Raw genomic sequence first — 14,063 nt, 5'->3', positions numbered from 1 at the left:
TTTAAGTTTTGTTGTGTGCTAGAAAAAAAATAACATTGTACAGCCTTCCTCTAGCAGTCCCCCAGTAGCCAGCATTATTATCACATAAACCCTCTCCCTTTGAAGACAGGGAATGAAAAGTAAACGCCAAGCTTCCTGTAAGACAGAGCCTGATATTTGATCCGGTGAGGGTGTTAGGGAGGGTGCCGGGGGCAAGGGGCGTAGGCGGTGAATTTATTTGAAAATATTTATAAATAATTGTTGCAGACATTTTTGTTATATTCAAGTATTGAAGAAGATGGGACATCCCAGTAGAATCATTATCAGTGATTTGAACACATGCTCTAAATTAATCCTTGTCAGGCCCTTTTAGGAAATATTTCATGACTTGATGCCCAAAGGCTGCCTTTAGAAACATTGCGCTCTATACACTAGACCTGAGTTTGTTATGAAGACAAGCCATTGAAAAAGACTGTAGAGACTGCTTGGCTCTTTGGGAAAAGTTATGTCCTCTGCCATAGGCCTGATCTGTTTGTTCATAAAATGTTCTGACAAAGCAAGTAAGCCTGGCTTATTGGGCCTTTCCAGGAGATTGTCACACTGTGTTATAGGCTGTAGACAGATATTTTGTTACATGAAGTCTCACGGATTACTGCAATTTAGGTCTTGGCAACCCTGTGTGACGAACCATGGGGATAAATGGTGCTGTATATTATTTTGCCAGCTGTAATTTTGTATGTTTTTAAATGTATAATTCTATGTATGATGGTTGACAGGGTATGTGAATCACTGTATACCTGCTTATGATGTCGAGTCAATGACGAAGGTTAAAAGTCTTATTGATTCATTGGGAATATTGATTCCTTAAGTTTAATCAACCTCCTTATCAATATGTTTTACTTGCATTTGTCTAAAATTTATATAGTATTCTGGATAAGCTTATCTCATATTTTATCTGGAAAAACAAAAAAGACAGATTTTTACTCACCAAACTTGGAATGAATTAAACAGCCACCCAAACTTTTATAATTCTTAAATTGTCTTTTCAACTAGATGGGCTATATGGTGTGCGCAAACTGACCTATCCTCATGGATAGAGTTGAAGATTGGCCTAAAACCTTTCACGCCAGTTCCCATCCCCATGATGAGGAACCTAAAATTCCTAACTCATACAGTATCGTCAAAGATTCAGTCTCAGCAGTGTAATTCCTAGCTAAACGATTCCATAATAAGTTAGGAGGGTCTGAGCTAGCTTCAATTTGGGGAAACCTACACATTACAATTAACTGGAGTACTATCTTTTTGCAAAAATGGGCGAGAAAGGATTCCTACAAAGAAAGGATCTGAGGACACGTGTACTAACATTTTTTCATGTTTCCGACGACCCGATTCACAGAATCAGGCCGTTTGCAACTGGAAGAGGGCATTTATCTATGTACAAAGGCGTATTTTGCAATTCTGTAACCTATTACTGAATCACAAATTCGGTATTAGGAAGGGGAGTGTTAAGGGCATCCCTTCCTAGTACCGACTCGCTGTGGTATGTAAGAATGTTTTGTGACCGAAATTCGGTCACAAAACATTCGCATTTTACCACCAGCTTACAGTTGGTGAGGGTGTGGCGTAACTGCAAGAGCTGGTAATTTTGGAGCTTGGTAACCAGATTCAAGTCTTGGTGTCGCCGCAACATCCTGTGATTCTGGGCAAATCACTTAATCTCCCCATGCCTACCAAAAATGAATGTGCCCTTGTGTAATGTAGCTGGTGCTCATGTAAAGCGCTCCAATACCTTCAAATCGAGCTCGCGCTGTATAAAACTGCAAAAAAAAGAAAAAAAATTGCAATCGGGAAGGAGTCCCCAGGTAGACCCCTTCCCCTTTGTAAATGCATGCGCAAAAAGTTTTTTAAGAGCACTCAGTGGTCCCACAGACCTTTGGGACCACCGCCTGCTCCTAAAAAATGAAGAGAAAACTTTTTGAAACAAATCCCATTTTCCTTAGTGGAAAACGGACTGCATTAAAAAAAATGCTTTATTTAAAAGCAAGAACAGGCATGGTGGTCTAATGTCCTCAGCAGGCCACCATTCTTGAGTTTTTAGCGATTCCCAGTGGGTCACAAATTGCAACCTACCACATGAATATTAATGTTGTAGGTCAATTGCTAATGTGTCAAAGACACATTAGTACATAGGTGTTTGCAATTCCCTAATAGGAAATCGCACACTTCGCTATTAAGTAATTGCAAATTGAAACCTACGAACATATGGCCCCTAGATTCTTCCGATAACCTCCTCTCTCCTGTGATGCTATAGCAAACATATCATTTGGTCAACCTTGATTTATATAGTTTCTTCAAAATCAAAGTCACACTCAACAAACTAAAGAAACCACACAGTCCAGAGTTTATCACTTTACTGAAGAAACTATTTTCTCAGGGACATATAAAAGCAAAGACCAGGCAACCATCATGGAATGGTATTGTGCAGCGTGTTATTGCTTAACCAATCCAAAATGGCCAATACAGCTTTTCTAAACATGCATGCCATACTGGACCTTTAAAACAACCAAACACAGTGTTCAACACCATTGCAAGATGGGCACCTTCTGCATATTTTCTTTTTTCTATGTTTAGTCTTTTCATTTACATTGCTTATATTCAGGGCACAAGTCCTAAAAAAAGAAGTGGGGGGACTAACCTAGTTAATCAGTATGCAAGTGGCACCGCAGTGCTTGGCATCGCAGCGTGTGACATCACTGTGCGTGACATCACAGTGTGTGACATCACAGAAACTGGCATCACAAGAAGTGATATCAGATCTTAAGCATACATGTTTAGCAGGTGTATCATGAGTACATTTGAGCACATTTCGAGTATACTTGCAAACTCTCCTGATTTAGGCAGAAGATTCAAACTTTTGTACGCTACATATAAAACAATGTTACCTTTTGTCAGCGTTAAGCTTTCTATAGCTATAGTGCTTTAAAAGAAATAGTGGTATTTAAATTATTACAAGGCATCCTCAAGGATAATAAGCGTATATAAATGCAATTTATTTTGTGCAAATACTGGGAAGGATAAACACATCTGACGTTCTAACAGTGCATGCAAATCTCCTAAACGTAGCCTGAACAAAATGAAAAGCTGCTTCTCCTAAGTATGTGTGAAGTGCTAACAAGGTGCGAGCCTTTCTTTCCCCCTTGCTGAATTTGCATCAGGTGTGAGGCTCCTGACTACTGCCAGCCAGGAAACTACAACAAAAGAAGGCTTGATGACCACTGAGACTCGGCCTTTTTTCATGGCCGAGTATCCCAGCAGGAGTCAGAAATAAGAGAGCCTCGTCCCCGCCTGCACTTTGTTGTGATCGAAAGCAGACAACAACGTGCAGGCGCGCCTGAATGTGTCCCGGTGTTTGGAAATTACACCAGGACGAATTCAGCATCTTTTTTAGTGGGGCCCAACTTCTTGGCAGGGTGGACGGAATCCACCCTGTGAAAGAAGTGGGGGGACGCCATCCTCGAGCATGGAACCCCGACTCATGCCCTGCTTATATTGTTGAGTTTTTATGTATTTTATTGTGATTGTGCATGTGAGCAAGTGTAAGAATGAACCAGTGGACTGATGAATGTAGGCATGAGTGCGAAGATGAGTGGTAGAGTGAATGTACAATGACAAAATTAGTTCCTAACCCCATCAGTGACTGAAGAGGCACTTTTATTTATTTATAAGCCAGATCTGTTTTCATTGTCAGTGCTTGTTGTAAGTTTAAGTTAAATATATATATATATATATATATATATATATATTGCTGCACGCTCGCTTATGTCCAAAGAAAGCAGACGGCACTCCAAGCTGATGATTTTGTGGTTTATTGACAGACCCCCGTTACCCCATCAAAGACAAACGCGTTTCGCCGTGAAACGGCTTCCTCAGTGTCAATGTGCATAACATAACTTGCCATTTTATCTCCACCTCTTAATGGTTATAAAAAGAGGACTAAGCCAACAATAAGGTAGAATAGCGGCAGACATATTGTAAAGTGCAAATGCGTATTAGTTCACCATGAAACACGGAAAAAGTGGCAATTGATAAAGTGCTCGTGCAGTTAAAAACAACAAGGGAAGAAATCCCTATGCAATTCATTTAAATATTTTGTAACTTACTCGGGGACAAGAGAGTGTAAACATGTGACCGTAATGAATTCATATATATACACATATACACGCAGTGCAAATGTTACTATGAATACACAGAAATGTTGAAATATCACAAGTTGGTATCATTGCGAGTTTTCTGCAAAAATTTACATGAAGCACTACATATTCGACTATCGACAGTTAGATGTGTATTCTACCCTTCATGTTAACAACATTCTATTAATATGCACCGTGTATATTTGGTCCCTCTCTCGTCATATTTGCATATGTGTTGCGTAAGTCAACTTTCTTAATAACGCCCTGGATGGGCATTTTTTTGTTTTGTTTTCGTACGTCTAGCCCTGTATGGGCATGAGGCTCCCTAGTGTAGATGTACAGATTTCATAATACTATGAACATTGCGTGTGGGGGAGAGTGTGGCAGATGATGGTACCTTATTATAGTTTCAGATGTTACATATCTATTCTTTTACAGTTAGCCCCTTATGTCTCAATCCAAGTGTACCCAGAGTTCTTCGTCATTGTTAAGACCTATCGGCTTCATGGTTTGGAGGTCGATGATATAGCTTGACTCCATTGCCCTGAGGGTTCTGATCTTATCTCCACCTCTTTCCTGCCTTTCCAATTGATCTATCAGATAAAAGGACAGTAGATCTCTGTTACTGTTGTGGTGGGTTTCGAAATGGCGTGCCACCGGGTAGTTTTTATCCCTGTTGGTGATGGCACGCAAAAAAAAAAAATATATATATATATATATATATATATATATATATATATTTATAGGAGAGGAAGATGGTGAGTTCGTCGGAGCAACTCACCATCGTCAATCTTTCTGAGAGACACCTTACGCCAGCTGAAGAGTCCGTGTTAAAGCTAGGACTCTCCTTTTGTCCGAATAAAAACATGGAGTATACGCAAACGCGTATAGACTTGTACAAATTTATTCGGAAAGTCAAACTTCACAAATTTCATAAAACCAAGCCCACAGCGAAAGAAGCCCAACAACTTGGATTGAATCGTAAGGAAACGGATCTCCTCACGGTTAACGACTTAACTGCCTGTGAAGTATTACATAATCTAAGGCGAGAAGGCGACATGGAAGCCAGTTTGGCTGATAACACACTCACGCAAAGACTGGCCAACGTCAACATAGATCAAGTCGCACCCAAGAGTGACTTTAAGCCGGCCTCCAGATTTGTCCCCCAACTAGCGGTGGATCCTATTGACGTCTTCTCAGATGTGGTCATCAGGGATCTGATGACTCTAAGAAACACACAGAGTAATCAGAAGACGCAGTACCACGAAAGAGCAACAACTTGCAATCAATTCACTTATGGGGGACAAAACCATTGTATGCAAACCCTCTGACAAGGGAGGCAACATTGTGATCATGTCAAGGCCCAAATATGTTGCAGAAGCCATGCGCCAACTACAGGATACTTCCTGTTATGCTGTAATCAAAAAACAGGAATATGCTGCAAGCATCAACAACCTTCATACCTTACTGAAGAAGTGGTATGATAAACAAATGCTAGACCTGGAGGAGTATCTGTTTCTAAAAACCACGAATCCCGTATTACCTTGTTTCTATCATCTACCCAAGGTTCACAAGGACATCAAGGAACCCCCAGGTAGACCCATAATTTCGTCCATGGGTGGATTGACTGAAAATCTGTCGAAATTTTTGGATCACCACCTGTTTAACTTTGTACTGTCCCTAAGATCGTATATCAGAGACACCACTGATTTCATTGAAAAGGTGGAACAGTTGGAGTGGCAATCATCTTATATCTTGATTACCCTGGATATAACAAGTTTATACACTTGTATTGACCATGAACAGGGGTTACAGGCAGTGGAATATTTCCTGAGCAAAAAAGAACTGAAATATGCAATGCATAATAAGATGCTTTTGGAACTTATTTCATTCTGTCTTCGTAATAACATCTTTCTCTTCCAGGACACTATGTATCGTCAACTCTCTGGTACGGCCATGGGTTCCTGCTTCGCCCCCAGCTACGCGAATCTTTTCGTCGGCTGGTGGGAGGAGCAGGTAGCCTGCTCCCCCAGACTTGCCACATGGAACACCAAGGTGGTTACCTGGAGCAGATACATAGATGATCTGTTCCTGGTATGGAATGGGAAGGTTGAGGAAGCCAAACAGTATATCCAACTGCTCAACAAAAACGAATACCATCTGAGGTTCACAAGCGAAATCAGTAGGGACAGGGTCAGCTATTTAGACCTAGAAGTTAGTGTCAGAGAAGGACGCATTTGCACCCAACTTTACCGCAAGCCGACGGCCGGCAACAGCGTTTTACACGCTTCTAGCGGCCATCCTCGTAAATTGATTAATAATATCCCATACGGGGAGTTTTTGCGGTTGAAGACACAACACCCACTTCGAGAAAGCAGCTGGTGAATGCATGGAACGATTTTCCACTAGAGGTTACAGCTTCTCCCTTTTGCAAGACACCCTTAATAGGGTTAGGAGCATACCACGTGCTAGTCTCTTTGCCAAGAAGAAAGGCCCAGACACTGAAGGCAAATTTCGCATCATAACACCATATGCTGCTGACTCGTTCAAACTGCGATCTGTTCTATCCAAACACTGGCATATTTTAAAATCGGATCAGATCGTAGGGCCTGATATTCCCAACACCCCTCTCATTACATTCAGAAAGGCCAGATCTCTTAGAGATTTAATGGTTCAGAGCCACCTACCATCCATAAAGAAACCACTAGGAACCTTGAAAGACACTAAAGGATTTTTCCCTTGTGGAAAATGTAAAGCCTGTGCTTCAAGTAAGAGGACATTAACATACCAAGTCCCGGGTAAGAAGGATGGGAGGAGAATAACAAAGTTTATGTCATGTCACTCTGACTTTGTTGTTTATTGCCTAATGTGTCCCTGTCTGTTATGGTACGTTGGGAGTACCATAAATCCTGTTAAATTGAGAATATTAGAACACATGCGGGCCATTGCAAACAAGGACTTTACGTATCCCGTGGCCCGGCATTTCTCATTGAAACATAACAGTGACAGGAACCTGCTCAGATATTTTTGTTTGGACCAAGTCGGAGAGAATCCCAGAGGGGGCAATAGACTGCTCACACTCAGGAGACTTGAGTCCCGATACATTATTGATCTGGAGACTAAAGCACCTGGGGGCTTAAATATGGGAGAAGAACTGGCCTCTCATTTGGGTTAGATGTGCGTATTATTGTGCTATGTGTTCTGCTGAGTTGATTACTGAGCTTCTAACTTCAACTTTACAGTTTGATTATCGGTGCAATATTTTCTGGAATTGTTTTGAGTGTTTTTGTTTTTTTGTTGAGTGATGGATGTCTTCATCACCACTGAGATTGGATTAGATGACTTGGTGTAGTTTCTTGGCCACATCGAATGTTTTTGCAGTCCACATTGGGGCTGCAATTGCCGATCCACGGCAAGATTATGTCCGACCTGATCACATTGTATTTTTGTGCTTATGTCGCAGGTTGGGTAATTCCCAACAGTTTCTGTTGTCTTAGCCATGCAATGTACTATATTAATACAGTACCCGGTTATGTTTTTTAAGACACCAAGGTAGCCGATACACGGCAGTATTTGTATGTGGTACACTCACAAGTGATCTAATGTTATTTATGTTAAATGTATACATTCAAAGATGGCGCCCTGAGCTGCAAACTAGAATCAGTCCTTTGTTTGTTTTTCATAATGTTTTGAAAACATACATAATGGCGCTGCGCACGTCTTGTCTGATGAAAAGACATTGAGAAAGGGAGGGCTCTCCCGAAACGCGTCTGTCCTTAATAAATTTGCCCTGTGAAACGAGCTGTGCCGTGCCTGTGAGTGCTTTTTCTTCCTGTAACCCGGCTGGGTATTCTCAGGATCTTTGGGAGCTTGGATATATATATATTAGCTTATATCTAAGTCGATCCAAAGACAACCTGACCTCTATGCTTATGTTGATCTTGAATCCTCATTTTTATTTGAGTCAAGTGTCTCCAAGTCTTTAGAACACCTCCAGTACCTTTCCTAAATATGGCTTGAGATTTTCCTTCATCTATTTATAGAAACGTATTAATACTCATAAGTCTCTGAAATCTTCATTCTGATTTACGACCATTCACAACCATTTCTCTTATCAGTTAAAATACATTCTAATAACTTTTGCATCATAAACGCTATTTTATAATTATAGTAGCCTAAAAAGCCAAATCTTCTTTCTTTTGTCTCTTTTAAAATTTCCAAATGAAAATGTTGCTTTTTAAAACTTACACCTCATAAAAATGGACTTAAGTTATAAAATGTCAAATCATTATAAATATAGTTAACATTTATGAGAAAAAATTGGTAACATCTCATAAGGGTGCCTTACTTACTTTGACTAAAGTGAACTTTGCATTTAATGATTTTCTTAATGAAAAAAAGAGGTTACCTTAAAATGTATTACGCAGAACTGTTGACAAGGCAGTAATGAAGCCAGTTACCTTTTATTGTGGACTCACAAAGACAGTTGAATAATTGTATTGGCTAGAAAGGAAAAGATAAAGGTGAACACATCTACTAAAGATATAATAATCCTTCCATTATTAATGATAACATTGAATGCTAATAAGAGTCTGATAGAAGATGATGATATTTCCACCTTCCCTATGAAAGTGTCACAATTTGAACAGAGATCACATTATCGTTACTTTACTATGCTTATTGGACTAGGAAATTCATAATGCAAGATGTTTACTAATGTATTCCTTGTTTGGATGGCTTTCCAGTAGAATGTTACTGTAGCATTGAGAAACCCATTAATAACTGTTCTAGTAAAGACTTAGAATATATAATATTAATTCTTCTGATTATGCCACTTTAATTGCAGACCAATCTCCCAATTAAACGTTGATATGCCATTTCTAAGCTTGTAAATGGTCTCAAAGAATAGAAAATATAGTACCTAAATGCATTCACCACTCACAAGTGATTTTTGTCAATTGAGTTATGGTCTCACAAGCCTATATACACTCATATCAGAGACCCGAAGTTGATGAGACTTCTAGTTTAAGACTGAAGATATTGTTTAGTCTTAATGGTTATTAGCTTTTGAATTCTTAATGTATTCATTAATTTGATTTAAGCCCTAAACAAAGATGAAAATTCCTGAGCTCAATACTCCGATAATACACTGGAAAGGACCATGCTTCAGTGGTGCCCTCTGTGAAAAAAAAACACTCTGGAAGCCTCATGGAAGTCTAACAACATTAAACACGTTTAATGCAAAAGTATATCTAGCAGCGCAAATATTTTAAGTGCAATTTGCAATATTCAGCGCCAGGAAACTTATGGTGTCAGTGCCCTATATAAATTCCGCCTAACATAACATAACATAACAATATTACTAGACTATCACCTTGCCATCTGAACCATTGGATCACAAAATACAATTTCAATATATTTTTTGCTCTACTTTTATATATTTTTTTCAGTTCAGTAAGTCTAGGAAAAAACACAATTGAACCCGAAACTCAAGATCAACAATAACAAGCTGGCTGACTTTTGTTGGGGAAGCATTTAAAGAGACCTTGAGAAAGAGATGCGGTGTCGTATGGTAGAAGCAAACTTCACTAAATCTGCTGTTCTGGATTGCTTTCCCAAGTTTAAACTGAGGCAAGGCTTACTCGAACAGTCAGGCTACATGTACAATACTGAAACCCAAAATTGCTGCGTGTTTAATAAGCGTGTTAAAATGCAGTAATGCAAAGGCTTTAGTAGTGCTTTGAGCAGGCATAAAAACCTTTCATATAACAGTATATGTTCTCACCTCTCTAATCATTACGTTTTGACTTGTTGTTGGAGCCTTTATAGATTGACCTAAAAAAATGATAAAATATTATAGAATATCAGTGATTTAGGTAGTAAAGTGTTACCAGATATAGATGGTATTCTCCTTTTATTATCTAAACCGAAGACGTCACTGGGATACGTTTTACTGATTAATAAAAAGCGATTTCTTGTCTCAAGGTATAAATTGAATGTATCTAAAATAGAAGTTTACAGTCTCAAAATAGGTTGTGGTCCTCAGAAGAATTTGAGGACTTTGGCATACACCTACAGTCTGATGTAAATAAAATGTGCATATATATATATATATATATATATATTTATATATATATACATATATATATATATATGTGTGTGTATATATATATTGGGAATTTTTTCATTGTGGGAACAGATCAGTATTATTAAAACTGACGCATTACATGGATTGCATTATCAGTTTAGATGTATTTCATATGCCACCGAGAAATAATCCCTAAAACTGATTTTTAATACTCTCTAAAAATATTTTCATAGCTTTAAAGAAAGACATGTTTTTTTGCGCTACCTTAAGATCATGCTACTATCAAAGATTTTACCAATGGTTCAAAAGCAGTGTCGGTGAAAGCCGTGGCAATAGGGTGACCACCGAAGTTGACATTTTTTTACACAATAGTCTCCTGGTAAGCACAATCTGTCACTGCACTCAGTCCGTCAGGTAAGGAAATATCTTAATAAACGGTTAATAAAATATACATATATCTTTTTTTATTGATCCATCGTGTAACAAAAATGTAATATTCAGAGAACAGATTCAAAAAGCCATTTAATTAAGGCTGCGCCATCAAAGTTATTCTATTTAAACAGCCATTGTTCATACACCAGGAAACTCTTCTTCTTGAGAAAGTCCATTAATGCAATAAATCCAATCAATCAATCAATCATGGCATTTGTAAAGCGCACTACCTACCCATGAGGGTTTCAAGGCACGGGAAACATCCTTTACAATGCGGTGTTTACACCGCGCGACCTTTAAGACGTAGCCATTACAACGCAAGTCATTACTACGACTTGCTCTGGATGGCGCTCTTGCTTAAGGAATAGTTTGATTTTCTATTCCAACACCTTCCCTACTGTTACGTGGGCTGGAGTTGGAATAGAAAATTACATTAATCCTCAATCCAGCGGCCTCCAACGCAAGTCGTTGTAATGAATTGCGTTGTGAAAACCGCGTTGTAAAGTACCGCGATCAAAATGATTGCATTGTACTGACGTACAGCCCAAGGCGCTTGGGGGGAGGGGAGTGATGCTACTGTTCGAAGAGGCAGGTCTTGAGGAGTCTCCTGAAGGTCAGTAGGTCTTCGGTCTGCCGTAGGTGGATGGGGAGGATGTTCCACGTCTTGGCAGCAAGGTGGGAGAATGATCTGCCGCCGACAGTCACTCTTCGGATGCGGGGGACGGTGGCGTGGGCGCGGTCTGCGGAGCTGGCGGGCGGGGGTGTAGCGGCTGGGTCGGCTGTTGAGGTACGCTGGTCCGGTGTCATGGAGTGCCTTGTGTGCGTGGGTGAGGAGCTTGATAATTATCCTCTTGTTGATGGGGAGCCAGTGCAGGTCCTTCAGGTGGGGTGTGATGTGCCTGTGGCGGGGGATGTCGAGGATCGGGCATGCGGAGGTGTTCTGGATGCGTTGGAGTAGTTTCAGGAGTTTGGCCGGGACTCCTGCGTAGAGTGTGTTGCCGTAGTCCAGTCTACTGCTGATGAGGGCCTGGGTGACCGTCCTAGTTTCGGTGGGGATCCACTTGAAGATCCTGCGAAGCATGCGAAGGGTGTTAAAGCAGGAGGTGTCGCTCAGGGTGGAGGAGTTGGCGTTGTTGTTGTTCTCGAGGTGGAAGTTTAGGTCCCGAGGAGGATGTAGTTCGTGGATGCGAGGGCGTGTGTGCTGATGAAGTCGGTGATGGAGTCGCTGAACTGCGGTCAGGGTCCGCGGGGTCTGTAGATGAGGGTGCCTCTGAGGGTGGTGTTGGGGTCAGTGTGGATCTGGAGGTGCATGTGTTTTCGGTGCTGAGGGTGTCGTCGGCGTGTGTCGAGATTTTGAGAGTGTTTCTGTGGACGATGGCAATTCCTCCTCCTATTCCGTTGGGGCGGTCCTTGCGATGATCTTGTAGCCTTCCGGGATGGCTATGGTGATTTCAGGTGCAGAGGATGGGGTCAGCCAGGTCTCTGTCAGGAAGGCGACGTCAGGGGCGTTGGTGTCGAGTAGTTCCCAGAGTTCGACGAAGTGTTTGGGGGTGGAGCGGGTGTTGAGCAGGATGCATCTGGGGAAGTTGGGTTCCTTGTTGGTCGGGTTGGCGGGCAGGATGCTGGCGAAGCTGCAGTTCCAGCAGGAGAAGGGTCCTTTGGTACGCTGCAGGCCAGCCAGGCAGCAGGTGCATATCGTCCAGCATTGAGTGCGTGGAGGGTGCTGGAGTCGTAGCAGAGGGGGCGTCATGGCGTTCAATGCTCCATACCAGTAGCAAAGCTTCACATCAACACAACTTGCTTTGGGGAGCAGCTGCCCCCTTCCTCTGGGTTTCACTGAGGGTCTCATAAAGAGTGCTATGGTCAGCTGCCCTAATAATATTTCTAATAACAGGTACTTTTACTTATTTACTTTGCTGATCATATTGCTGATAAATATCATCATATTGCTGATAAATATCCTCTGCTGTTTTTATTGTATAAAAATGAATGTACAACGTGTATTCTTTCATGTTTTTTTACGTTCACAAAATGCAGATGAAGCTACTGTGTATTCATATCAAATTAATAGAGAAAATAACACAGTTCTATCTCTGTACTGTCAAAAGTTAGTATAAAATATATATATGTGTAATATACAAGCAGTCATTTTGACAGTAATCCTGTCTCACCAGACAGTACTTGTTCCAGTCAGTTATGCCAGTGAATTATTGTACCAGAAGTCTATGGTGAAAGTATTTGTTGCAGTTCTCCTTCCACCATCACACTTATTTTGGCAATTTTCATGCAACCTCTGGCAGTTAGTGTAGTAGTAATTATGCTCCATTACACCATTATTGTGCCAGTGATTGTGTCCTACCTTACAAAGCATAAAATTCAGATAGGTTGAAGGCAGCATACGCAGGTTGGTCAAAACGTCCTGGCCAAAAGCTGCATTCATCCAAAAGATGCTTTCAAGAGGTAATGCTTTCAGAAATCATGCTTTCCTACTACTGGTCTTGATATGGACATGCCTTTGGGAGCCTATTCATGCTCTCTTTGTTCCAATGGAGAAGCGGAGCATGACATCTCGGACAAACCCGAACTCTCTTGTGATGGGTTGTAAACTTGGCGAATGTTGGTGATAATGGCCCTGGTGACAGTGGGTATAGGCACGTTGTTGATTGTAGTAATCACCAGCCTCAGAGGCTCCAGCGCTTTCAACTTTTCTTTGGTATATCTTCTGAGCATTCTAGATATCAAGGCTGTTCACAGCCAAATAACCCGAAGGAGTATGGCATCTAGGTTGAAACACTGCAAGGGCATGGTCTTAGTTTAAAAGAAGCGTGATTAATATCTTCTAAATAAAAGAAAGGGTAGTCTGAATGAGCACCTATTGGGTATGGAATACGATAATAAGCGTCTTCAGAAGAAAGAACCTGAATCTCACGGATATCAGAGATTATCTGGGCAAAGTGGACTTTTTCTAGGTTAGGAAATCCATGTTTCAGAAGGCCACTGACTTAAAAGGCTAATACATTAATGAGGCACACATCGGTTTCCCAATGAAGAACAGCATTTTCAATATGAGAATAGAGGTCAATAACTTCATCAGATTGGTACCCCAGAATGCCATTTTCCAAGAAGCCTAATTAACTCTCACACTAATAGCTGACAAACTTACAGAAATCCACCCTTATACCTATTGAGCGAATTCTGAAATAATGATAAGACATCATGCAAGTGTGCTTTCAGATGAGTTTAAGAACTCCTTGGCTCCACCAAGAAATCTTAGCATATGAGCAGATCCTTTTTCTAGCCTTGCAGATAATTATGAGTTTTTGCATATATGGATCTCTTGAATTTCAGAAGACTCGAACAATGCGTATCTGCTA

At 40.7% G+C, this 14,063-nt stretch overlaps 1 protein-coding gene across 3 annotated transcripts in view; it reads left to right on the top strand.

The window, feature by feature from the left end:
• Nucleotides 1–14,063, top strand: part of BCL9 (BCL9 transcription coactivator) — an 823,614-nt gene that overhangs the window by 337,584 nt on the left and 471,967 nt on the right. The gene's annotated exons all lie outside the window — the stretch shown is intronic.

Source organism: Lissotriton vulgaris, chromosome 8 (genome assembly GCF_964263255.1).
Source record: "Lissotriton vulgaris chromosome 8, aLisVul1.2, whole genome shotgun sequence".
In the NCBI taxonomy this organism is placed as follows: Eukaryota; Metazoa; Chordata; class Amphibia; order Caudata; family Salamandridae; genus Lissotriton; species Lissotriton vulgaris.
The sequence above is the reverse complement of the archived record's forward strand: the minus strand, read 5'-3'. Positions and strand labels throughout refer to the sequence as shown.